Below are 26,419 nucleotides of genomic sequence, written 5' to 3'. Positions count from 1 at the left end.
GAGGACAGAAGGCCAACTATGAACAACCATCGAATATATCAACTCCTCACAGATTCCAGAGGACAGGAGGCCAGACCTATAACACATCAATATAAACTCCTGACAGAGAGGACAGGAGGCCAGACTGTAACACATCAATATAACTCCTACAGTAGGACAGCGAGGCCAGACTTAACACATCAATATAAACTCCTGGACAGAAGGACAGGAGGCCAGACTATTAACACATCAAATACTCCTCACAGAGGACAGGAGGCCAGACTATAACACATCAATATAGACTCCTGACAGAGAGGACAGGAGGCCAGACTATAACACATCAATATAACCTCCTCACAGAGGACAGGAGGCCAGACTAACACATCAATATAAACTCCTCACAGAGGACAGGAGGCCAGACTAACACATCAATATAAACTCCTCACAGAGGACAGGAGGCCATCTCCAAGTGGAACAGTACTGTGGTAACCTGTGTGGGGGAGATCTCTTCAAAGATGTTGACATTTCTTTCACCTTTCACAGATCTATGCATTATTGGGATTTATAAATGTGGAGTTACAACCAAATGCTTGAAGGTTTGAGAGCAGACACTGGACAGCTTATTGATTTTCATGACAAGTCACGGAAAGTGAATCAAGTTACAGAAAGTGAATCAAGTCACAGAAAGTGAATCAAGTCACAGAAAGTAGTCAAGTTGTCTTAAAAAAAGAACTGTATCACCCTGTTCCTCAGTCCAAGAAGTCTGGTCCCAGATCTGGTTTGTAATCACTCAGTTCCTCAGTCCAAGAAGTCTGGTCCCAGATCTGGTTTGTAATCACTCAGTTCCTCAGTCCAAGAAGTCTGGTCCCAGATCAGGATTTGTCATCATGTCAACTCCTTGTTTGTTTGCATGACAAGAAGTGGCATGATGGCACAAACAGACTGGTATCCAGGCTGTTGCAGTCCCAGTCCCAGAGATAACAGTTTTATCTCTATGCTTACAGATACGTGGAGGTTCACCAGAACATCAAAAAGGTATTGGGTAGCCTATACGCTCCAATTAGAAAATGGCCCTCACCTTCAGACACTCCGAGTTGTCCTCATTTATTCTGCATATCAAACTCCAACTCCACTGTAGGAATGCCAATCACCTGTCTAGCTCCTCACCCACCTGTCCACCTCAGCCACCTGTCCACCTCAGCCACCTGTCCACCTCAGCCACCTGTCCACCTCAGCCACCTGTCCACCTCAGCCACACTGCAGAAAACAATAAAACCCTTCCCGCAACAATACAACACCGGAAAGGTGTTTTGGGGTGGGGGGGTGGGAGTAATCCAAAATGAAGCTCGAAGAACAATACATTACTGGATTTACTGTGGACTTGAAGATGAGGGCTCAAACACATTAGCAACTTGATTGCTTATTGATTTCCATTGAGAGTCACAAAAAAGTGACTGGATCATCGTGAAGCAACTTGAAACGGGCTCCATTCTTCATATAAAGGTCATCTCAAATGAAGTTTAAGGTATAAGTGCTGACAGGGTGAATACTAAGGTCTTCATAAGGAAATAGGGAGATGACTGAAGACACTGGGGGGGGTGGGTCCCCAAATTACACCCAATGGACCCTGGTCAAAAAGCGCACGAGAGAAAAAAAGTGAGACGAGGATTGATCCAACTAAAGAAGTCGCCTGTCCCCCACACTGCTGTCCCCCACACTGCCTGTCCCCCACACTGCCTGTCCCCACAACGCCTGCCCCCACAACGCCTGCCCACACGCCTGTCCCCCACAACGCCTGTCCCCACAACGCCGTCCCCCACCACGCCTGTCCCCCACACCGCCTGTCCCCACACGCCTGTTCCCCCACACCGCCTGTCCCCACTGGGTCTAACCAAAATATAAAACACTTAGTTTATATTTCAACAAATCAAGAGGGCAAAGTGCATTCCTCTTATTTCCGTGAGAGTCCTAAACGGCACCCTATTCCCTATATAGTGCACGACTCTGACCAAAGTAGTGCACTACAGAGGTGTATTCACTAGAAACCAAACTAGAAACCAAACAGAACCGGGAAGGAACGGATTGAATTTGCCCGATAGAAAGTCACATTTTCGTTTGCCATTTGGAGTAAATGTTTTCCGTTGCCAAAATGATTTGGACTAACGATTACACCCCAGGTTTGCATTAATCTCCTTCCATAATGAAAACAAATGGGTGGGTACATCCTGCAATCTTCTCTCTGTGTGTGTAGAGAGAGAGAGAGAGGGAAATGATGATACGGCAGGCAGCATCCCGGGCCCCTGCAGAGAGAACATTCTGGTATCTTTCCCTCTTACCTTTCTCCGTCACTCTTCACTCCTCCTCTCTAAGAGGCTGCTCTTCAACCCATCTCAAATTAATTACCTTTCCCACGTGCCCTGGAACCAAAAATCAGTATCTTTCCAAATGGCACCCTATTCCTTATTTAGTGCACTACTTTGACGCGGCCAATAGTGCTATGGTCACAAGTCGTGCCATGTCTTCTTAGTTGTGCACTAACATGGAGAAATTTGGCTGCCATTAGCCTTGTAAATCTACCTTCCTGGATATTAAGGTTCGTTTACACTGCTCTCACTTTCTCTAAGGACGACGAGACGGGGACCCTTACCGCGGCTATTTAGTGTTCCTTTCAGGGAGAAGAGAAGCAGCTTTGATTAAAACAGAAGAAGCCCTAGCTTCACACACCAAGAATAGGGAACAACTAGCATGAACAAGACAGCGACAGAGGCCTGCCCAGTGAACAGGACAGCGACAGAGGCCTGCCCAGTGAACAGGACAGCGACAGAGGCCTGCCAGTGAACAGGACAGCGACAGAGGCCTGCCCAGTGAACAGGACAGCGACAGAGGCCTGCCCAGTGAACAGGACAGCGACAGAGGCCTGCCCAGTGACAGACACGACAGAGGCCTGCCCAGTGAACAAGACAGCGACAGAGGCCTGCCCAGTGAACAGGACAGCGACAGAGGCCTGCCCAGTGAACAGGACAGCGACAGAGGCCTGCCCAGCGAACAGGACAGCGACAGAGGCCTGCCCAGCGAACAGGACAGCGACAGAGGCCTGCCCAGTGAACAGGACAGCGACAGAGGCCTGCCCAGTGAACAGGACAGCGACAGAGGCCTGCCCAGTGAGACGTTGTCAGGCTTCATGAGGACTGCAACTGCTGGAAATGTGCTTAACTTTGCCTATAAATGTAATATAAATGCAGTGTCCATCCAGTACCGTTAGGGAGGGAAAAGTCCACACAGTTACATAGCACAATATTATGTTGTATGATATCGATACTGACTCGAAGTATCAATTAGTAAAAAAAAAAAAAAAAAAAACATAAACAATTAATGAACACGCACCTGTGGAATGGTCGTTAAGAAATACAGCCTTACAGACGGTAGGCAATTAAGGTCACAGTTATGAAAACTTAGGACACTAAAGAGGCCTTTCTACTGACTCTGAAAAACACCAAAATAAAGATGCCCAGGGTCCCTGCTCATCTGCGTGAACGTGCCTGTAGGCATGCTGCAAGGAGGCATGAGGACTGCAGATGTGGCCAGGGCAATACATTGCAATGTCCGTACTAAGACAGCGTTTATCGTCGAAGGAATGAGAGTTACACCGAGGCCTGTACTCTGGAGTCGGATCGATTTGGAGGTGGAGGGTCCGTCATGGTCTGGGGCGGTGTGTCACAGCATCATCGGGCTGAGCCTGTCGTCATTGCAGGCAATCTCAACACTGTGCGTTACAGGGAAGACATCCTCCTCCCTCATGTGGTACCATCCTGACATGATCCTCCAGCATGACAACGCCACCAGCCATACTGCTCGTTCTGTGCGTGATTTCCTGCAAGACAGGAATGTCAGTGTTCTGCCATGGCCAGCGAAGAGCCCAGATCTCAATCACATTGAGCATGTCTGGGACCTGTCGGATCGGAGGGTGAGGGCTAGGTCCATTCCCCCCGGAAATGTCCGGGAACTGGCAGGTGCCTTGGTGGAAGAGTGGGGTAACATCTCACAGCAAGAACTGGCAAATCTGGTACAGTCCATGAGGAGGAGATGCACTGCAGTACTTAATGCAGCTGGTGGCCACATCAGATACTGACTTACTTTTGATTTTGACCTTCCCTTCACCTTCCCAGAATGCCACAGGATCACATGTCAAAGGTCACAGCTAAGAGTATCAGTTGTGGTTTGTCAAATAATCTTCCTCTCTCCAATCTGACTGGCTAGCTGCTGGTTCTTTTCCATCCAATCACACTAAATGATTCCAGAGATGGAGAAAGGTGAACAGCATTGTTGATAAAGCTGAATGGATGTGCCTTTCTCCATTCTAAATAGACACAGACGCAGTCTAGTTCTCTCTCTCTCACACACACTAGCCTTTAATATGTCCCCTGCATTCATCAACGTATCCCTAGCTCCATGCCTGGCTCTACCATTCGTCATCTTGTACAGAATGCAAATGTAGCAGAAGACAAAAAATGTCAAATCCATAAAGCCGTTCATCAAACAGTTAAGAGAGTTACGCCATCAGTGTGCCAGCCGCTTGCCAGGACAGTGGCCTTTCAGCCCGAGTGTCACAGGGCATCCCGATTCCTAACTGAACCAGAAAGATGGCCAGGCTTCGTTGTGTTGTCCCCTCGGGTCTGTCCCTAGCTCGTCTGTAGACCATGTATTCATCTGACTCCCTTAATAGTGCACTACTTTTGACCAAGGCCCCAGTTACCATTTCAGAATCACAGGCTCACCCTTCAACATAGGACCTCACGATAAAAAAAAAATATCATGATAATATCTTAAGTGTCGATACAATATATATTGAGATTCTCACGATTCTATATGCATTGCTATTCGATAGTGTGATTTTATTGCGATTCGATGTCCCAAACATATTGCTCACCATTTGTCTGCTGCAGAGGGACAAGGAGGAGCCATGAGATAACGAGTTTACGGAAATAAAACTGCCGGAGAAACTAAATTGGCTCCGTATTTTTTTTTTAAAGATGGCAGAATAAGCTATGAAGGACAAATACTGGAGTTTTGGTGGAGGTACAGTCAATTAGCGCAGAAAATATTGCGATATTTAACTGTATAAATTCCCCCCCCCCCCTCATCCCTACTTGAACATCTGAGATGTACTACATGGCTGTCTTAATGAACACGAGGGACGGACTGACGGTAGCATAATGAACACAGAGCCATATGTAGCTAATCAAGACCTCTTAATTAGATATCAGCAGTGACTGGTAATTACCTACAATATTCCAGAATAGGGCTCTAGCAGGTGGGCGGGTCCATTTCAGGTGAAAACGTTTGCAAAGATTTTGAAAACGTAAATGAAACTTTTCAAAGTGAGTCAAGTAACCACTGCACAGCATTGCGGTAACATTAAGATTACAAACTAACCCTGTTTGACAGTTGCCAATGCCATCCAGCTAAAAACATTTCGTCACTCATCTCGTCTTCCTCCTGCTGTTCTTCACTCTCTCACTCTAAACTCTGGGCTGGCAGACTAAAGTGTGAAGGAGGAAATTCGCTCTCACACTCTCTTCTACACACTGAGGAGCCATATGGGATGGAGAGAGAGAGAGAGAGAGATAGAGTAAGTGATTAGGCATGTCTGATGTTTCCCCTGCTCTCTCTCCATCTCTCCTCTCCATCTCTCCCGCAGTGTCAGATGTTGACTTCAGGACCATTTAAGCAGCTCTAATGCCAGTAGGATGCCATTCTAATCTAAATAGCTGGAAAATTAAATAGCAACGCCAGGTTGACTCTTCCTTTATTACCCCTATCCCTCCCTCCTATTCTACAGTCGCTGAGGCTGAGCCCGAGGTTCAGCAGAGCAACACTGACACCCGCTGGTAGGATATGGGAACTACAAGCACCTGTTAGATGTGACGCAAAGAGGGAAGAGGTAGTAGGGAAGACAAACTACATGCCAATGTTTGCTGAAAATGCCAAGTGTAATTTCCGCATGGTTCATTTCCATCCAATCACACTAATATCAGAATGTTGGTTACTGTTTTGGTAACTAGAATGTAGGAAAACCTGCATCTAACTCCACATTAGACTGCTATATAACCATGTTAAAGTATTGCAGCGTGTGTGTCTTCCAATACTGTAGGAAGTTACAATGCAACCATGACACCAACCTCTAACTTAACACTCACTACATCTAAACAACCTGCTTGGTCCTCGTCGTGAGTAAGTTAACAGACCCAATCGCAGGGCTGATAGGTAGATTGCAAAAGGGGACATGGCCAAGCACTTGTGTCTTAATAAATAAATAAAAATTGGTAACCTTTATTTAACTAGGCAAGTCAGTTAAGTACAAATTCTTATTTACAATGACGACCTACCGGAGAACAGTTGGTTAACTGCCTTGTTCAGGGGCAGATCGACAGATTTTTACCTTGTCAGCTCAGGGATTCGATCCAGCAACCGTTTGGCCCAACGCTCTAACTACTAGGCTACCTGCCGCCCGGCAGCTATTGTCATAACACAGTCCTGAAAACTCCTCAAAACAAAGTGTACCTTGGCAAAATAATAAACCCCAACTTTAATTTACAAACAACTAGGTTCTTCTTTCCAAGCAACATTATTCAATTCATAAATCACCACAAATTGTTTTTTTTAAATATTGTCCCCAGCACAAGGTGCACCTGTGTAATGATCATTCTGTTTAATCAGCTTCTTGATATACCACACCTGTCAGGTGGATGGATTATATTGACAAAGGAGAAATGTTCACTAACAGGGAAGTAAACTACTTGTGCATAAAATTTGAGAGAATTACGTTGTTTTTTTTGTGCGTGTGGAAAATTTCTGGGATTTTTACATTTCATCTCATGAAACATGGGACCGTCACTTTACATCTTGCATTTCTATTTTTGTTCGGTGTACATGCACCAGACGGCACACTGACCCTCTGTTACGACGTCTCAAATGACACCCTATCCCCTGTGGTCCCTGGTCAAAAGTAGTGCCCTATAAATGACACCCTATCCCCTATGGACTCTGGTCAAAAGTAGAGCCCTATAAATGACACCCTATTCCCTATGGGCTCTGGTCAAAAGTAGTGCCCTATAAATGACACCCTATCCCTATGGGCCCTGGTCAAAAGTAGTGCCCTATAAATGACACCCTATCCCTATGGGCCCTGGTCAAAAGTAGTGCCCTATAAAGGGAATAAAGGGACACTTGTTACAGAGCTGAGTCGATAGAACCAACAGCAAATTGGTTCCTGGATATTTTTTGTCATCTTATTTCGGCTGCCACATAAACAAGAGTTGACGCTAGCAGCAACAGAATGGTGTGAGAAGCAGTAAAGCCTATCCCCTTTGGGCCCTGGTAGTGCACTATAAAAGGGAATAAAGTAGTGCACTATAAAGGGAATAGGGTTTATCTGGGAGGATAAACACTACTAATACATGTCAACCTCCTGAGGCTTTCTGACGGATCTGTTGAACCGGACAGAGGGACAGATGGAGCCCAAAGCTCAGACTTGACACTGAAACAGCCATCTGTTGGGTCGATCTACTGGGAGAGGTGTGTGTGTGTGTGTGTGTGTGTGTGTGTGTGTGTGTGTGTGTGTGTGTGTGTGTGTGAGAGAGAGGAGAAAGTTCAGGTAGGGTTTCTATGACTTCTTACTCTTCACAAAGTTACTGACATTCCAGTACCAGGACTCAACACACCCCCCCCCCCCGATGGTAGAAATCAACTGTCTAGCGGAGAGCCTTTGTATGATTAGCGATGTGGATGAGTGAGTGAAAGCCAAGTGTTTGTACGTAGGTTTTACATCATACCAGTAAGAGAGAAATATGACTGAGATACTACGTTGAGGATGTTCTGGGTCTCCCACACTTGCTGGTCCACTTCCTTGGTCAGCTCCAACTGAGAGGAGAGTGGTCAGGTCTAACACCTGTTGGAGAGGACAAGGGGTGGTCAGATCTAACACCTGTTGGAGAGAGGGGGGTGCAGATCTAACACCTGTTGGAGAGGATAGAGGGGGTGGTCAGGTCTAACACCTGTTGGAGAGGGACAGAGGGGGTGGGTCAGGTCTAACACCTGTTGGAGAGGATGAGGGGGTGGTCAGGTCTAACACCTGTTGGAGAGGACAGAGGGGTGGTCAGGTCTAACACCTGTTTGGAGAGGACAGAGGGGTGGTCAGGCTAACACCTGTTGGAGAGGATAGAGGGGGTGTCAGGTCTAACACTGTTGGGAGGACAGAGGGGGTGGTCAGGTCTAACACCTGTAGATGATGTGAGAGGAACAGAGGGGTGGTCAGGTCTAACACCTGTTGGAGAGGACAGAGGGGGGTCAGATCTAACACCTGTGGAGAGGACAGAGGGGTGGTCAGGTCTAACACCTGTTGGAGAGGACAGAGGGGGTGGTCAGGTCTAAACACCTGTTGGAGAGGACAGAGGGGTGTCAGGTCTAACACCTGTTGGAGAAGGACAGAGGGGGTGGTCAGGTCTAAACACCTGTTGGAGAGGACAGAGGGGGTGGTCAGGTCTAACACCTGTTGGAGAGGCGAGGGTGTGGGTCAGGTCCTAACACCTGTTGAGAGGACAGAGGGGGTGGTCAGGTCTAACACCTGCTGGAGAGGATAGAGGGGGTGGTCAGGTCTATATGGGAGAGGATAGAAGGAGGGTCCAGGTCTAACACCTGTTGGAGAGGACAGAGGGTGGCAGGTCTAACACCTGCTGGAGAGGATAGAGGGGGTGGTCAGGTCTAACACCTGTTGAGAGATAGAGGAGTGGTCAGTCTAACACCTGGTTGGAGAGGCGGGTGGTCAGGTCTAACACCGCTGGAGAGGATAGAGGGGGTGGTCAGGTCTAACACCTGTTGGAGAGGATAGAGGAGTGGTCAGGTCTAACACCTGTTGGAGAGGACAGAGGGGGTGGTCAGGTCTAACACCTGTTGGAGAGGATAGAGGAGTGGTCAGGTCTAACACCTGCTGGAGAAATTACAACCCAACACCATGGTCGTCTCAGACACCAGATCTCAACCGGGAGATTCTGGAGCGGTGCCTGAGACAGCGTTTTACACCACTGTCCACAAAACACCAAATGCTGGAACTTATTTGTTTAAATTGATTTATTTCACCTTTATTTAACCAGGTAAGCTAGTTGAGAACAAGTTTGCATTAACAACTGCGACCTGGCCAAGACAAAGCAAAGCAGTTCTCATGGATGACCAGTGTCACATCCCTCCAATAGAGTTCCAGACACTTCTAGAATCTATGCCAAGGTGCATTGCAGCTGTTCTGGCTGGTGGTGACCCAACGCCCTATTGAAGACACTTTATGTTGGCGTTTCCTTTATTGTGGCAGATATCTGTATATTCCACTAAGCAGACACTTTTACCCAAAGCCACTTACAATAGTACTACAGTGAACACATGCATCTTTAGTGTGTGGAGTCACACTCTGGGCAACCTACACAGGTCAAGCCATGAACCTACGAGAGACCTAAAGAGTGTACTCACTAGGGCCTCATTGTTGTGGAGTTCCTCCTCCAACTTCAGAGTGTTGGAGAGAACCTGAGGAGAAAGGGGAGCCTGGCGAGAGAGCGGCCATATTACACATTTGTAGGTGTTTAAAAAAAAAAGAGAAGGCCAATGTGTTTGAAATGTTTTTGTTTTTTTTGCTTATCCCAACACACCGAGACACACTCGGTGAGGCTGTTCCCCCGCACGCCATTATCAACGGCAACCCTGGAGCAATTATGTGCAAAGAGATTTTTCCACTTTGGGATTCTAACTAGCGACCTTTCGGACACTAGAACACCTACCTGGTGGTTATCCTCCATCAGTCCTCTCAGTCTACCGATCTCCTCCTGCAGTTCTCTGATGACTCTAACGCCGCTGTCCTCGTTGACTGTGGGCTTGGTGACGATGTTCTTAGCTCGGTTAGCGTAGCGCAACGTGCTCAGTGTCTCACCGTAGTGCACGTCAGCGGGAGAAAGGGCTGGACAGAAAGATGGACACAAACAGGAGTGAGGTGGATCTCTTACTAAAAGAGAGATCAATCAAATCAGCAGTTGAGCTAAATAGCAATACCAAAGGGAACAATCAATAATGCACTAACTGTAAATCACTCTGGATAAGTGTCTGATAAATGACTCAAAATGTTAAATTAATACTATGAACATTTAACCACCAAAATAGATTACAGTACTAGATCTTTTTGTTAGCAACCCCGACTGAACGCCACTGACGAAGATCAACCATACTTGCTATCATGATTGTCTTGGAGTTTCCCCCCAGGCTATTTTTCAGGAGCCAGGTCAGAAGAGAGTCTCTGTAGGGGATAAACAGCTGCTTCTTCTTCATCTTGCCTGTGTGGGAGCTCCCTCCTCCAGTCACACATGTATCAGCTAGGAGAGAACACAGACAGAGACTTTATAGGGGGGTGAAGAGCAGCTTTTACTTTTTTGTAACCCCTCCTCCACACACACACACTAGGAGGCAAGACACACAAAGAAGTAAACGCACTCCCCAGAGAGACCGACACGAAACACTAATCGACTGAAACAGACTGGAAAAATTCCACAATAACATCTTCCAAAACAACTACAAAAGCGTGAAAGGACTTATGTTTCATGCCATAAAGCTGGCCAGATAGGAACACAATCATGAATACTTAGTAGTGTGGTTGCCAGTAGTGTAGCTACCGCTTGATAGACCGATTCAAAGTCCTGGTACAGAGTTTAATTGGTATTACTAACAGCCTGAGTTGTCATTAGACATGTGGTGTGTGTGTGTGTGGGCGCATCTGCGCTTGCGTTTCCGTCTGTTCATGTACTCGTCCATGCGCGCGTGTGTACTAAGCATAATTTACCCAGAGCAGAGATGACACTACCCAGAGTGACCAGGGACTTGTTGATGTTGGCTCCTTCCTTCAGTCTGGCACCGGTCCTCTCACTGCCTGCCAAGTCTACCAGGTGGATCTTACTCACCGTCTCACACGGCAGCTCTGCATCAAACCGAACCTGGAGACCAAGGGGACACACAGAAACAGAGCTGTTAACGTCAGGAGGGAGGAGATGGAGTGAGTGAGTGAGGGCGAGTAAGGGAGGGATGGTAATAATAATATAATTATCTTATAATATTGGACAATTGGGCTGGTCTTTGGTTGCACCCTAAGGCAAGAAAATACTTATCTTCAACAAAGTCAAAAAGGGTCAACCACACACACCCAAGTAAAAACTGACATGAATACATGGTGTGGTCCTGTGTACGTCAGTTGATCAGATCAAAGTTGTGGGTTCACAGTGAAACACACAAAATAAATAACTCAATGTACTGTAAGTGACTACGGATAAAATAGTCTTCTAAGAGGCATGTATTGGTATAATATAGTACAACAATAGACATTGTGAACACTTGGTCACAAGCAGTTAGTGTGTGTGTGTGTGTGTGTGTGTGTGTGTGTGTGTTTACCTGTGTGAAGATGATGGTGAAGCTGGAGTGAGAGCGGCTGCTAACGTCATTCATGCCTGTGTTCGCCTTGGTGCGTTTGGCATTCCCAGCATGCATTAGCTCCTCAATATGAGTGTAGTTCTGAACCAGGCGTGTCGACAGGTCTGACCACACACACACACACAGAGAGAAAGAGAATCACACCTGACAGATCACATCTGCCGACATGCTCATATCCGGTCTACCACAGAGACCAGTGTTGGTTAGCAACATGTCTACACAGTGTCATGACGTGGCCCTTTCTGGGTGTAGATCGTGGCTTCCCCCTCTCTCCTACACCCAGGTTCTGTTATCTCAGGTCATAAACTCCTGCCGGAGACTCCCTCCCCCTTTTCAAGCAGAGAGAGAGAGACCACAGAGTGAACAAAGGATTTCACGTGGCCAAACGCCTAAATCGTCAAAATGAGAAAATGAAACAGTTGAAGTCGGAAGTTTACATACACCGTAGCCAAATATATTTAAAAACTCAGTTTTCCACAATTCCTGACATTTAAATCCCAAGAAAAATGCCCTGCCTTAGGATCACCACTTTATTTTAAGAATGTGAAATCACTCTAATAGCAGACCAGCACCATGGATCACTGCATGGTGGGAGACATGGTTAGGGGTCAGAGTTCAAACAGACAGTGCTCCTCCTGCAGACAAAGATGTTCTATTATATTGACAAGATAGTCGAGTGACCGCTCTGACAATGGAAGTTGTTGTCCCAAAGGCGGTAAGGCATGCGGTCTGATTATCGTGGACACGGCAGACCAGCACCATGGAGCACTGCATGGTGGGAGACAGGGTTTGTCTAGAAGAGATACAGTTGAAGTCGGAAGTTCACATACACCTTGGCTAAATACATTTAAACTCAGTTCCTGACATTTAATCCTAGGAATAATTCCCCATCTTAGGTCAGTTAGGATCTCACTTTAATTTAAGAATGTGAAATAATTATTTATTTCAGTTTTTATTTCTTTCAGCACATTCCCAGTGGGTCAGAAGTTTACATACACTCAATTAGTATTTGTTAGCATTGCCTTTAAATTGGGTCAAACGTTCGGGGTAGCCTTCCACAAGCTTCCCACAATAAGTTGGGTGAATTTTGGCCCATTCCTCCTGACAGAGCTGGTGTAACTGAGTCAGGTTTGTAGGCCTCCTTGCTCACACACGCTTTTTCAGTTCTGCCCACACATTTTCTATAGGATTGAGGTCAGGRCTTTGTGATGGCCACTCCAATACCTTGACTTTGTTGTCCTTAAGCCATTTTGCCACAACTTTGGAAGTATGCTTGGGGTCATTGTCCATTTGGAAGACCCRTTTGCGACCAAGCTTTAACTTCCTGACTGATGTCTTGAGATGTTTCTTCAATATATCCACAATTTTCCTGCCTCATGATGCCATCTATTTTGTGAAGTGCACCAGTCCCTCCTGCAGCAAAGCACCCCCACAACATGATGCTGCCACCACCCCCGTGCTTCACGGTTGGGATGGTGTTTTCAGCTTGCAAGCCTCCCCCTTTTTCCTCCAAACATAACGATGGTCATTATGGTCAAACAGTTCTATTTTTGTTTCATCAGACCAGAGGACATTTCTCAAAAAAGTACAATCTTTGTCCTCATGTGCTGTTGCAAACCGTAGTCTGGCTTTTTTTAATGGCAGTTTTGGAGCAGTGGCTTCTTCCTTGCTGAGCGGCCTTTCAGGTTATGTCGATATAGGAATCGTTTTACTGTGGATATAGATACTTTTCTACCCGTTTCCTCCAGCATCTTCACAAGGTCCTTTGCTGTTGTTCTGGGATTGATTTGCACTTTTCGCACCAAAGTACGTTCATCTCTAGGAGACGGAACGCGTCTCCTTCCTGAGCGGTATGACGGCTGCGTGGTCCATGGTGTTTATACTTGCATACTATTGGTTGTACAGATGAACGTGATACATTTAGGCGTTTGGAAATTGCTTCCAAGGATGAACCAGACTTATGGAGGTCTACAATTTTTTTTCTGAGGTCTTGGCTGATTTCTTTTGATTTTCCCATGATGTCAAACAAAGAGGCACTGAGTTTGAAGGTAGGCCTTGAAATACATCCACAGATACATCTCCAATTGACTCAAATGATGTCAATTAGCCTATCAGAAGCTTCTAAAGCCATGACATCATTATCCAAGCTATTTAATGGCGCAGTCAACTTCATGTATGTAAACTTCTAACCCACTGGAATTGTGATAGTGAATTATAAATGAAATAATCTGTCTGTAAACAGTTGTTGGAAAAAGTACTTGTGTCATGCACAAAGTCGATGTCCTAACCGACTTGCCAAAAGTAAAGTTCGTTAACAAGAAATTTGTGGAGTGCTTGAAAAACGAGTTTTATTGACTCCAACCTAAGTGTATGTAAACTTCCGACTTCAACTGTATATGTCCACTTGTGAGATTGTAGGAAGGGTCCGTGGACACTTAAAGGACACTTATGTTGAGTGTGTTTCATTTGGTGACCTCACGAAGGACAGGAAACAGAGAACTATATCTCTGAACGTGTACATTTCTCAATTATGTTGTTTGCATCTAATTATTGTATAAAATGAATGAGTAAAGATGAAACTATTCGTGAAATGATGTGAACTTTTAAATTTTGGGAGAATTGTATTCCCTGTAAAGTTTAACTAGTCAGTTTCCACGTCCCCGTGAACACAGACATGATCTGGCGCCTTTTCTACTGTTACGAACAAAAAACCCTCCTGAGGAAATCCTCTTCAGACTAATCAAACCCACAGTGTGAGCTGTGACTGCGAATAGTTCAGACCTCGGTGTAAGCTGAGGTGGCACAGGTTTGAGAACCAAGACTAGAAAACCAAACCACATGGAGCATTAGCTACACGGCTGGAAATGGTTCAACTCTGAGACTATCGATCCCGACAGAATAGGAGAATATCTTAGATACTAATTACTAGTCTGCAGCTAGAAATTATGTAAAACTGGGATGCGAATACCGACAACCGCCGAAACATCTATTCTATGAGAACATTTCTGAATAGTACTCCGAAGTCTCCAGTCTAACCACGAAAGACTTTGATCTTCAGGGAAACAGAAAGAGAGATTAACTCTCCAGATTCCAACAGAGAAGACAACAATGACATACACATGTACTTGCAATTATTCTCGAATGAGCGGCTGTTCACGTGCGAAGGATTAGCATTTCAATGTATATAATTATAGACTGTAAGGGAAACCATTTTGTCTTTCCCGCTCTCAGTCCACACCTACCTTCCCTTTGTCCACCAAGCTGTCATATCATTTTAGCCCACTAGGGAATCTTCCCTATCACTGTTAGTAACCAATATCTACTGTTTGTTTATGCATTTCTGTGATTATTTAGTTAGTAAATAAATGTTTAAGCCAATTGGTGTAAGGATGATTGACATTGAAGGTTCGTTCAGATAACCAACAATTTACGACGTTCAGATGAGACTGATGTGAGGTAAAGAATAATTAATTAATAGAAGACTAATTGATCAGATATTTTTTATATCTGTAGAGTTATATTCGGAAAAGTATAACTTTGTAATCTGAAGATTGTCCGTGGTGCCCCGACTTCCTAGTTAATTACATTTACATGATTAATTTAATCAAGTAATAATAATTAAAGAATTGATTTGATAAAAATATGTCTTTATATTTAATGATGCCAAAGACACAACAACAGAGACCAGTGTTGAGTTAGAGTAAGCAGCATGTCCAACAAGCTTTTTTAACCTTGTTCTGAACACCTCCAAAACAAAGGTCATGTGGTTTGGTAAGAAGAATGCCCCTCCTCCCACAGCTATGATTACTACCTCTGAGGGTTCAGAGCTTGAGGTAGTCACCTCATACAAGTACTTGGGAGTATGGCTAGACGGTGTACTGTCCTTCTCTCAGCACATATCAAAGATGCAGGCTAAAGTTGCAAAACTGCAGGGATGTAAACAAATTTGTGCACAAAACTTGAGAAGCTTTGTGCATAAGGAACATTCCTGGGATCTTTTAATTCAGCTCATGAAACATGGGACCAACACTTTACATGTTGCCTTCATAATTTAGTTTAGTGTTTCTACCAAATCAATTCATTTTAAAATGTTGATTACTTTTCCTTGACATTATCATTCACCTGATGATAACACAAATGTTGGGCTAACACATGATGGGGTCCCTGTGTTGTCGGTTTGGCTGGGAGGGGGGGTCCCTGTGTTGTCGATTTGGATGGGAGGGGGGTCCCTGGGCAAGAAAAGGTTGAAGACCCCTGATCAATGCAATAGTGAGTGATAAAGTCTTACTCTCCACATAGGGCCCATCCTTGGGGTGTTCTCTGAGGTGGAGTCCTGACTCGCTCCCTGGGCCCGTCTTAGTCGTGAGAAGGTCCTGCACACGCTCATTATAAATCTCCAGGTAGCTAACAAACAAAGACATGGAACATTTCACGTCATAATCATCACCATCAATCGACCGCAAGCTTCCTTCAGTATCTACTGAAATCTACCTAGAAAGGTGTTTGCTATTTGATGGGAGATAAGTAGCTTTAACCACATCACATGATAATCTGAAGACGTTAGAAAGCTACTCCATTTCCTGTTCCTGATATCTGTCACTCTGACTAGCTGCTTTCATTCAACCATCAGAATAACTTACCACTTGATCCAAATCATCCCCTGACATAAATTGTATTTAAGCTAATTTTCACTCACTTAGCGAATTACCTCATTAAACCCTGTCAGAAAAACACAATAACAAAAGCCATAATTTTCCTAATCTATTGTTGACAGAAATTAAAGTGCCATTTACATCAAAACAAGTAATCTTTTCACAGCCTGAACAAAGAGAGCTTTATTCTGTTGGTGTTGTGAGTGGAAGGAAAGAGAGATTTATTCTGTTGGGGTTGTGAGTGGGAGGAAAGAGAGAGATTTATTCTGTTGGGGTTGTGAGTGGGAGGAAAGAGAGATTTATTCTGTTGGGGTTGTGAGTGGGAGGAAAGAGAGATTTATTCTGTTGGGGTTGTGAGTGGGAGGAAAGAGAGNGAGTGGGAGGAAAGAGAGATTTATTCTGTTGGGGTTGTGAGTGGGAGGAAAGAGAGATTTATTCTGTTGGGGTTGTGAGTGGGAGGAAAGAGAGGTTTATTCTGTTGGGGTTGTGAGTGGGAGGAAAGAGAGATTTATTCTGTTGGGGTTGTGAGTGGGAGGGAAAGAGAGACAGGGAACGTTATTGCTTAGTTGTCTGGAAACAACTTTAACACTCACAACGATCTCTCTCTGAGCACACAAAAATGAAAGCAGACACCATTTCCACCTGATTAAGTTTTAATACCCTGAATGTTTATTTAATTTAAATAGTTCTCTAAATAAATATATTCTGACAGCGGCTGGGGAAAGTATTTTATTTAGTCATAAAATCCATAGGAATTACTACAGCGGAGCTGGTATAAGACAGCTTGTCTTTATGTTCATTGGCATACAGATGTACTGTAATCACGCTGTACTGTTAAATCATCCAACTAGCAGTCAGGTAAACTAGCCTATCGCTCCTCTATGGGGTTTGGCAGTTAGGTCAGCTATCCTAGCGCTACTGTAGGGGGTTTGGCAGTTAGGTCAGCTATCCTAGCGCTACTGTAGGGGGTTTGGCAGTTTGGTCAGCTATCCTAGCGTCAGTAGGGGGTTTGGCAGTTAGGTCAGCTATCCTAGCGCTACTGTAGGGGGTTTGGCAGTTAGGTCAGCTATCCTAGCGCTACTGTAGGGGGTTTGGCAGTTAGGTCAGCTATCCTAGCGCTACTGTAGGGGGTTTGGCAGTTAGGTCAGCTATCCTAGCGCTACTGTAGGGGGTTTGGCAGTTAGGTCAGCTATCCTTAGCGCTACTGTAGGAGGTTTGGCAGTTAGGTCAGCTGGAGTCTCTCAGACGTATCATACAGAAGGTGAAGAGGCCAATGTTCACCTTCCTTCACCAATTGTTCTAATCTGCTCTACTGGCTAAAAGCCTGGACAGGTAAACGTTGTGAACACCACCAGAGATGCCCGTACATGGTCGACCCTCAGCTAATTAGTCACATTTTAAATAGGTGCCAAATGAACAAGCCATCCAGCCAACACCATTGGACCACACTGTCTGCCACCCTATTTAAACTGCTAGTGGTCCCCCCCCCCCCCCAGAGGACATCAGTAGCTTTATCTATCGCCATCAACTGTTCCGTGACAGCACCCTACAGTAGTTGTTGTTAGGTGCTCACCAGAGCGCGACTCTTACCTGACCTCTGTGCGGAAGGAGGCCCATCCACCTGGTCCATCTCTGATATGTGACAGAACAGTCCATCACAGATCCGTGGAATCAGACCTAGATCTCCCTGGAACACAAGGAAGAAAGTACAATAGGAGAGGTCATGTACATTTAACATACAGGTGTATCCTATACTCCCTCTCCTCTGCTGTCCTATACACACACTTGTCCAGTCAAGCAACAACTTCTACAACACCAACCAAACCGCCAGGGCATCTGATGTGAAGTTAAAGAGTCTACGGCACCTTAACAAAACGCAGCGGAATATGTGAATGTCGTTTTTACGTCACAAGAACAAGGCGGCACCTTGGACGTAGTCCTGCTACGGAGTTACCTGACGCACAAATATTGTTACGGAGCGCACAATTCGTTGAGCAGCATCGGGGCGGTGTTGAGTAGTACGAAACCTCTATTTTACCACCAAAACTCGCTTTGGTTGAAAATGGAACCAGGAAAATAGATTGTTTCTCTTTCAGAAACAAAGTGGTTTCACAACATAATTAAACATATAGCCGAAAGGTCGATGTGCCCTTGAGCAAGGCACTTAACCCGAATTGCTCCTGTAAGTTGCTCTGGATAAGACGGTCTGCTAAATGGCTAAAAGTCATTGTCACCAATCAATTTCAAGATTCCTCCGTCTCGTTTAGCTTTGCATTAAATAGCCTAAGCAGTCTATTTTACATTGGGTTATCTCAGCGACTGTTAAAACAATATATGAACAAAAATATGCTTTTTGGTCATATTTAAGGTTAGGCATTAGGGTTAGCAGTGTGGTTAAGGTAAGGGTTAGGCATTAGGGTTAGCAGTGTGGTTAAGGTAAGGGTTAGGCATTAGGGTTAGCAGTGTGGTTAAGGTAAGGGTTAGACATTAGGGTTAGCAGTGTGGTTAAGGTAAGGGTTAGGCATTAGCGTTAGCAGTGTGGTTAAGGTAAGGGTTAGGCATTAGGGTTAGCAGTGTGGTTAAGGTAAGGCATTAGGGTTAGCAGTGTGGTTAAGGTTAGGCATTAGGGTTAGCAGTGTGGTTAAGGTTAGGCATTAGGGTTAGCAGTGTGGTTAAGGTTAGGCATTAGGGTTAGCAGTGTGGTTAAGGTTAGGCATTAGGGTTAGCAGTGTGGTTAAGGTTAGGCATTAGGGTTAGCAGTGTGGTTAAGGTTAGGCATTAGGGTTAGCAGTGTGGTTAAGGTTAGGCATTAGGGTTAGCAGTGTGGTTAAGGTTAGGAATTAGGGTTAGCAGTGTGGTTAAGGTTAGGCATTAGGGTTAGCAGTGTGGTTAAGGTAAGGCATTAGGGGTAGCAGTGTGGTTAAGGTAAGGGTTGGCATTAGGGGTAGCAGTGTGGTTAAGGTAAGGGTTAGGCATTAGGGTTAGCAGTGTGGTTAAGGTAAGGGTTAGGCATTAGGGTAGCAGTGTGGTTAAGGTAAGGGTTAGGCATTAGGGGTAGCAGTGTGTTTAAGGTAAGGGTTAGGCATTAGGGGTAGCAGTGTGGTTAAGGTAAGGGTTAGGCATTAGGGGTAGCAGTGTGGTTAAGGTAAGGGTTAGGCATTAGGGGTAGCAGTGTGGTTAAGGTAGGGTTGGGCATTAGGGGTAGCAGTGTGGTTAAGGTAAGGGTTTAGGCATTAGGGTAGCAGTGTGGTTAAGGTAGGGTTAGGCATTAGGGGTAGCAGTGTGGTTAAGGTAAGGGTTAGGCATTAGGGTAGCAGTGGTGGTTAAGGTAAGGGTTAGGCATTAGGGTTAGCAGTGTGGTTAAGGTAAGGGTTAGGCATTAGGGTTAGCAGTGTGGTTAAGGTAAGGGTTAGGCATTAGGGTTAGCAGTGTGGTTAAGGTAAGGGGTTAGGCATTAGGGTTAGCAGTGTGGTTAAGGTAAGGGTTAGGCATTAGGGTTAGCAGTGTGGTTAAGGTAAGGGTTAAAGGTTAGGGTTAGCAGTGTGGGTTAAGGTAAGGGTTAGGCATTAGGGTTAGCAGTATGGTTAAGGTAAGGGTTAGGCATTAGGGTTAGCAGTGTGGTTAAGGTAAGGGTTAGGCATTAGGGTTAGCAGTGTGGTTAAGGTAAGGGTTAGGGTTAGCAGGGTGGTTAAGGTAAGGGTTAGGTTTAAAATAACATTTTATGACTTTGTGACTGTACCAGCTTGCCTCCATGACAAATTCCAACCTGCACGTAAAAACAGCCCCAACCCATGTGCTTTTCCTCTGTACCCAAAATATGATGCCGTTCTATTTTTAGCAGTTATAGTTGAGAATACATTGAAGCAGTATAAGAATATTTGCCAGGGCATATTATTGAATTAGAAATTGGATTATTTCACATGGGGGAGATGTAGGAACCTAAAAGGCTATCTTGCGGTTTTTAGCCAGCTAGCTAGCAAGCTGCTAGCGGAGTAGCCTACAGCCCAACTGTCAAAAAACGAGGTAATGTAAACAAACCTAAACTTTCATTACATGTAGCTATTACTCAAATATGCAGTGATTCCATGTGTTATTTCATAGTTTTGATGTCTTCACTACTATTCTACAATGTAGAAAATAGTAAAAAGAAAAACCCTGGAATGAGTAGGCGTGTCCAAACTTGACTGGTACTATTTATCTATATATCATTTTATTACAAATATTTCTGCTGAAATGGGCTTGGATACCATTTTTATGTATCTGCCAGCAGTTTGAAAGAAGTTGAAAGCAGTTTTGCGAGCCATTGCTGACTAGAGTTAGCATACAATCACTGTGCCATCTGTTCCAATAGACATCCAGCCATTGTGTTAATGCTAGTTAGCAACTTCAAAATGCACACACAAAAAAAAATTGGTATCACCAAGTTCATCCACTCTGGTTAAGCTGAGAAAGGGCTTATTTGCTAAAATCTCACACTAACCCTTAAAGATCAACGTGACAAGTTACAACATATATTTGTAGTAAGGAGTGGTGCGAATCTTCGCACAGCCACCGCTAGCTCTTCATCTTCCTACAGTGCCATGACGCGCACCAGTTATATTTCAGATGGTGTCAACGTTAATTTTCATGCATTTTAGTGTAAAAGGTCCTTTTAAAAAAAAGTCACAATTTCAAAGTTGTAAGACAAAAAAATAAATAATAATCATGGGTGACTTACTGGGCTTCCTATCATGGTATAAGACTTCCCTGATCCGGTTTGTCCATAGACGAACACACAGGCATTGTAACCTTCAAACGCTGCCTTCAGGACATCACAGCCCAAGTCTTTAAACACCTGCAATGAACAGGGATGGCAGGGGGGGGGGGGGTAGTAAGAGGTGAATTAGGGGTTAAGCCTGATGCATGTGTGAAACCAGGAGCGAGTTCAGTTGGTACGTGGGAGTTCTGCTCTGGAGGATAAGAGCTGTAAGAACAGAGATGTACAGCCTCTCCTCCACGTAGAGAACACCACAGGGTCTCCACTGAGGGTATAGCTGATGAACAGTGTGCCACTTGAGTGGCTGCAGGTTAAGAGGTGTGTGTGTGTGTGTGTAATACCTTCTCCTGAGGCACAAAGTTGGGGCTTCTGACATCAGTAGAATCGTAGGAGAAATCATAGGAGAATGAATGTCTTCCTCCGTCCGTCAGGCCACTGCCAGGAATGCCTTTGTGTATGTCCTACAAAGAAAAAAAACAGCTTTGATTCATTTATAAAACAGGAGAGCCATTGTCATTGTGCCATCTTCATTCTAGAACCTTCGGTTGGTCCCGATATTTGTACAAACATTTCTCATATCATCATCTGTTCCTTCCCCCAGAATCTATGTCACTCAAAACAAAAGCTCAAGAATGGTTTCTGATGATTTCATGCTGCATTGACCTTTTTGTTGCAGTCTACAGAAGTGGTGTTCCCCTCCATGTGGATAATCACCTTCGCTGACATTTCCTTTTCTCTGTGAAATGGATGTAGATTTTAGAGCAGTTTACAGGAAGTCAAAGTCAGGCTGTTTTATGTAGAAAACACAGCAAACAATGTCCAATGTAGGCCTACAGACGATTTATTGTTAGTTTGAGGGTGAGTGCCATGACGATAAATACAGTCAATGTCGTGACGATAATTTACTTGAACAAGAAAACAACTCTTATCGGGTAACAAGAATTTGAACTGTGCAGTTCATCTTTGAAAAAGCACCATTGGACTTTACTCTCTAGTGTTAAGTAAATTATTACTATATTTATCCCTCAACATTATATATAGAATAGATATCCTATTTCATTACTCTTCTAATTCTAATGATATATATAGCCTTCATTCCAGTGGAGGCTCCTCAGAGGAGGAAAGGGAGGACCATCATCCTCAGTGAATATTTTTTTTTTAAAGTGAAACATTTAAAAAAAGGTATCATTTTCAGATAAAACTATACTAAATATATTTGTGACCAAATAATTGACTAAAACACTAATAGGAAATGAAGGTCTACAGTAGCCCTCAACAGAACTCTGTAGGGTAGCACCATATCTAGTTTTCGTCCTCCTCTGCTTACATCAACTAAAAATACAAAACCTAAGAGGCTCATGGTTTTCACCCCCTTCCATAGACTTACACAGTAATTATGACAACATCCAGAGGACATCCTCCAACCTATCAGAGCTCTTGCAGCATTAACTGACATTTTGTCAACCCAAACAAAGGATCAGAGAATGACTCTAGTACTGAAAGCATAAGCTATCGCTAGTTAGCCTACTCAAACAACCAGCAACCAGCTCAAAACAGAGAGGGGTGCTATGTTAGCTAGCTGGCTATCCAACACTGGAACTCTTCCAAATCAATTAATTGCGTTTTTGATGTTCTTACTTTGTCACCTCCGGGGCAGTAACTACTAAACCGCTTAGTTACTGTACACTATAGTATAGAGTTCCCCAACTGGCAGCCAGCAGGTGTTTTTCTATTGGACATTAGACTAAAAACACCATGAAATTATCACCAAGTGATTTTAATTTAAGAAATATGTTAGTATACCCACACATAAGAGACATTTGATCATATACAAATGTAAACAAGGTTTGAAATAATTGTTTTATCTGTTTCTTGTGGTCAATTTGCAATCTACAAATGATTTGTAATTACTTTTCAGCCCCTGACCAAACACTCAAGAAAATAAAAAAAATCTGTCACTGATTTAAATAAAATCTCTCGAAAATCTCTCTCTCGATGTCGTAAACTTTCATGGGGAAATTCGAGTATCATGTAGTAGCCTGAACCTATCGATTGAGTTGGGTGAATGGAAAATTAATGACGGCCATCCAATATGCTGTAATAAAAAAAATGACCATTAAGAAATGAATCGTCCTCCATCATCTTAGAAGGCACAGACCCCACTGATTCATTCATATGCTGAGTCATGTCATCATAAATCAAGTTATATCAATCTGATACGGCAACATGAAAAACATTGTTATGGATTGTCCATTCCGATTAAAGGAGAGTATACATAATAAATGACAGAATCCCTCAGTATTACAGACCTTTTGTTCAACGGTCGAACACGGACAGCCACACACACCGACGCCATGGCACGGCGCACGTTGGTCCAAATCACCTGAGAACTGCACCTGACAGCGACCTGATCAAATACAACAAACAAAAACCATACACCGTGTCAGCCACATAAGTAGCTACAATCAGTTAAATTTAAAATGGTAACATAGTGATTAAGTTTCAAGGCTGCGGGTAATTTACTCGTTTGACAGGCCTCTTCCGTTAGTTTACTTCTCAGAACAGACTGATATCAAGTTGAATGTAACAGTGCGCTGCTGCCACCGTGCTGCTGCCACCGTGTTTGTCCCGGTCTGAACAAACTCACCGCTAGGTGGCTCCAATTGATCTGGGCTCCAGTCTTCCCACAGACGTTTCCCATGATGCAACGCACAGAGGGATTTTCAAAACAGCGATGGCGGAACAAATAAACGGGGAAGTGCTTGCAGTGAGTTTAGAAACATCTAATACATTCACAAATTATCACAACCTCCGTTCAAAAATATGCCTAAAAACTTCGCAAGAAAAAGGGATCAACGTAACGTTACATTCTGTACATGATTCAATGTGTAACGACCCGAGCTGGACAAAACGACTTCTCAGAAGAACCACCGGCTACAGAAACCTCTGGGCGACGATCCCCCAAAAAATACAGACAACAACAATCAAATATATAAACACACCAAACAGTTCCAATGCAAATGATATATCTTCAGGTCAGATGAAATCCAAAGATGTCGTAGTAAGCAGGTAAGATGATGAAAACTAGATACACGCCAGTGTCTGTGATTTTGGTGGGTCTCTTCTAACTGTGTTCCTATTCCCTTATGCATGATGTTCACGTGCTGGTATTTGTCGCTAGTTAAATGTACCGCGAATACGTCAAGTACGTCAACCAGGTCATATGACATGTATGATACGTCAGGTGATCAACTATTTGACGCATATAAGTCATTAGTTGTATTGCAAAATAAGATTATTAAGCTAACACACCCTGACCACAGCCAATATCCTAAAAAGTTTGAGAAGACATGTTATTTGAAAGTGATCTGCTCTGAGTTTGAGGTGGTCCTATCAGCACTTCAATCAGGCCCACTAGACATAAAAACAAAAAAAATGTACCACTTTTTTCTCTACAATTTCATGGTATCCAATTGGTAGTTACAGTCTTGTCCCATCGCTGCAACTCCCGTACGTACTCGGGAGAGGTGAAGGTCGAGAACTGTGCCGTCCTCCAAAACACGACCCAACCATGCAGCACTGCGTCTTGACACAATGCCCACTTAACCCGGAAGCCAGCCACACCAACGTGTCAGAGGAAACACTGTGCACCTGGCGACCTTGTCAGCGTGCATGCGTCCGACCCGCCACAGGAGTTGCTAGAGTGCGACAGGATAAGGACATTCCAGCCAGCCAAACCCTATCCTAACCTGGATGACGCTGGGCCAATTGTGCGCAGCCTCATACGTCTCCTGGTTGCTGCCAGCTCCGGGATCGAACCCGGGTCTGTAGTAACACCTCTAGTGTAACAGTATAGCTTCCGTCCCTCGCCTCGAACCAGGGACCCTCTGCACACAGACAAGTCACCCTCGAAGCATCGTTACCCATCGCTCCACAAAAGTTGCGGCACTTGCAGAGCAAGGGGAACAACTACTTCAAGGCCTCAGAGCGAGTGACGTCACCGATTGAAACGCTATTAGCGCGCACCACCGCTAACTAGCTAGCCATTTCACATTGGTTACACTAGCACTGCGATGCAGTGCCTTAGACCGCTGCGCCACTAGGGAGGCCCCCGCAAAATGATTTGAACAAACAATTAGTCCCCCAGAAAATGCAGCCCTCTGTTAAATTTCTAAATCGCGATGTGGCCCCACCACTGCTCTCGGGAAATTCAGAAAGCTGATTGATGACCTTAATACAGATGAATGTCTTTGTTTTTTATGATCTTGTTTTTCTTTCTGTATTTATATTTTCTGTGTATTTTATGTATTTAAGGGCTGTAAAAGAGACCATGGTTTCAGTATGACTCCCTGGTAAAATAAATAAATGCAAGGACACACAGACCTCTGATGGCTTAGCTGTAGTAGTCGTACTAATCATATTGTGAAATGTCTCCCCCTGCAGGTTGTGGACTGAATGACTCTCCAGTAGGCCTGGCTGCTTACATACTGGAGAAGTTTTCCACCTGGACTGACTTCAACAACAGGGAAGATGGGGGGCTGGAGAGGTACAAGCTACAGTCCACCCCTGTTTACTTTGGGTTGTGAATTGACAAATATACACTACCGTTCAAAGGTTTGGGGTCACTTAGAAATGTCTTTGTTTTTTAGAGAAAGGCTAATTTTTTGTCAATTAAAATAACATCAAATTGATCAGAAATACATTGTAGACATTGCTAATGTGGTAAATGACTAGCTGGAAATGGCAGGTTTTTTATGGAATATCTACATAGGTGTACAGAGGCCCATTATCAACAACCATCACTCCTGTGTTCCAATGGCACGTTGTGTTAGATAATCCAAGTTTATCAGTTTAAAAGGATAACACAACTTGCCATTGGAACACAGGACTGATGGTTGTTGATAATGGGCCTATGTAGACATTCCATAAAAAACCTGCCGTTTCCAGCTACAATAGTCATTTACAACATTAACAACGTATTTCTGATCAATTTGATATTTTCATGGACAAAAAAATAGCTTTTCTTTCAAAACAAGGACATTTCTAAGTGATCCCAACGGTAGTGAACATATATTTTTTAGGGGGTAAATATATTGCTGTCCCATCAATTACTCTTAACCAAATGATGGTCAGATCTGCCAAAACTAGGGGAAACATTCAATACAACTTTATTTGTCCCAGCAGAACAATGATCCTATTCTATTTGCATGAACATGTTGCCTTGGTAGCACCCATTCACAGTCCTATTCACTTGACACCAAACGGGAGAAACAAACTGAAACAGGGGGACTACCTTTGTTGTATTCATCAGTGCACACCGTAGCAAAACATTTTGCAACTGAAAAAGTGTTTCGTATTGGAGAATGAATAAAACCCAGGGCTGTTGATTGGTTCATTGAGAAAGCCTGGTTCCTGTCTTTTAGGAAGTTCACCCTGGACGACCTGCTGACCAACATCATGATCTACTGGACCACCGGCTCCATCGTGTCCTCCATGAGGTTCTACAAGGAGAACTTAAAGA

At 44.2% G+C, this 26,419-nt stretch overlaps 1 pseudogene; it reads right to left on the bottom strand.

Moving 5' to 3' along the window:
* The window catches only part of LOC112071237 (kinesin-like protein KIF16B), a 72,280-nt pseudogene extending 48,175 nt beyond the window's left edge, over positions 1–24,105 (bottom strand).
* Positions 24,106–26,419: the final 2,314 nt, after the last annotated feature.

The sequence above is a fragment of the Salvelinus sp. IW2-2015 genome, unplaced genomic scaffold (genome assembly GCF_002910315.2).
Source record: "Salvelinus sp. IW2-2015 unplaced genomic scaffold, ASM291031v2 Un_scaffold1553, whole genome shotgun sequence".
Classification (NCBI taxonomy): Eukaryota; Metazoa; Chordata; class Actinopteri; order Salmoniformes; family Salmonidae; genus Salvelinus; species Salvelinus sp. IW2-2015.
This window is presented reverse-complemented; position numbering and strand designations above follow the sequence as displayed.